This window comes from Myotis davidii, unplaced genomic scaffold, assembly GCF_000327345.1.
Source record: "Myotis davidii unplaced genomic scaffold, ASM32734v1 scaffold586, whole genome shotgun sequence".
Lineage (NCBI taxonomy): Eukaryota > Metazoa > Chordata > Mammalia > Chiroptera > Vespertilionidae > Myotis > Myotis davidii.
Window position 1 is genome coordinate 688,760 of NW_006296809.1, and position 1,956 is coordinate 690,715.

Consider the following 1,956-nt stretch of genomic DNA (forward strand, 5'->3'; position numbering starts at 1 on the left):
TGGGGCACACAGAGCTGCGCCCCAGCAGAGGCCCTGGGGCCACCCAGCTGCCACCCCACCTGCCAAGGGCTGGCACAGGTCAGGCCTGAGGCCTCTGCAGATGAGGATCAGAGATCCCAGATCACCCACTGAGGGCCCAGCGGGAGGAGCCGCCAGGAGCTGAGGGAGGGACGGAGCCGAGGACACAGGCCCCTCTGCTCTGATGGGGACAGGACGGGCGGGCAGAGGCCACAGAACCGCCCGGGACGGAGGCGGGGCATCCAGAGGTGAAACAACCGCTGGAACAAACCTGGGTGCTCTGGGCAGACCACCTCCCACGGGAAGTTCCCAAGTTACAGGGAGCACGGCTCTGCCCTTGAGAAAGTGGCCGACACTGTGACCAGCGGTCACAGGAGAAATCACCAGCAGGAGACATGCCTGGCGCCGCCCGGATCTGACGCCATCGCCAGAAAACGCCAGACAAACCTGCAGTCTGCTGGTGCCCGAGCCCAGAGCTGGAGGAGACAAGGAGGGGGGAGGGGGGCGCCACGGCCTCAGCTCACACGGGTCCCCGGCAGGGCCAGCGGCCAGGACAGGACCCGAGTGGGGTGCCAAGGCAATACTGTGAGCACAGCTGGGAAACGTGAGCTTTGGAATCACACGTCCTGAGTGAATAAACGAAAGAAACCCCCGTGGAGACACCGTGAGGAAACAGCGGGACATCAGAGGGGAGTCCCGACGTCCCGTGAGAACCCTCCCCCCAGGTCTGTAGCATCAGGGTCCTGGGTTCGATTCCGGTCAGGGGTGCGTGCAGGGGGCAACCAATCAATGTGTTTCTCTCACATCTAAGTTTCTCTCTGTCTGTCCCTCTCTCTCCCACTCTCTCTAAGAATCAATGGGAAAATGTCCTCGGGTGAGGATTAAAAAAAGAATCACCAACAGATGCTGAAACTAACAGATAGAAATCCTATATAATAAAAGGCTAATATGCTGCACGAATTCATGCACCGGGCGTCTAGTTGAGAAATAACTGGATGTTTAGTCTCAAAGTACAACCCTACCAGGTGGACACAGATTACAAAGGGGAGAGAGATAAGGGACACTTCCCTCAAGGGGAGGAGGCGGGGAAGAGGGCCTGCCCATGGAGAACTGGGACTGGCACTTCCTGGTCTGGGACATACTGGTGCAGAGACAGACAGACGGAGCAGCACTCGGGCCCTGGCCGGTGGCTGTCGGTTGGAATGCCGTCCTGCACACCAGAGGGCGGGTCCCTTCCCCGTCGGGCACATACCCAGGTGCGGTTCCACAGCCTCTGATGCTCGGAGGGTTGTCACCCAGTCCAGGAAAAAAAAATGGACCCTTACACCCACGGGAGGCGCAGGCGGCGAAGGAAAAGCCTGGCGGCAGCGCTCCTGTGTGAGATGCCAACGTGTGACATGGTGACCAGGGAGAAGGCGCGGGAACGTCTTTCTGGTCCCAGGGCAGGGTCACCTTAGTCCAAACCCCAGAGGCACCGCCCATACAGAAAGGCAGGAAGGAACGGCCACCGGCTACGTTAAGACCTTCTGTTTCATCAGAAAACATCACAGAATCACAGGTGCCAGCCTGGGAGAAGGATTCACACACAGAACGTAGAAACAACTCCGACACCTCCATACGAAACACGCAGAAGCGGGCAGGGTCCTGGGTTCGATTCCGGTCAGGGGTGCGTGCAGGGGGCAACCAATCAATGTGTTTCTCTCACATCTAAGTTTCTCTCTGTCTGTCCCTCTCTCTCCCACTCTCTCTAAGAATCAATGGGAAAATGTCCTCGGGTGAGGATTAAAAAAAGAATCACCAACAGATGCTGAAACTAACAGATAGAAATCCTATATAATAAAAGGCTAATATGCAAATTGTCTGGTCGAACTCCTGAGTTCAACTGGGAATTCAACCAGGGGGCGGGCCTGGCTCTCCAACTGCCCTCGACCCTCCCTC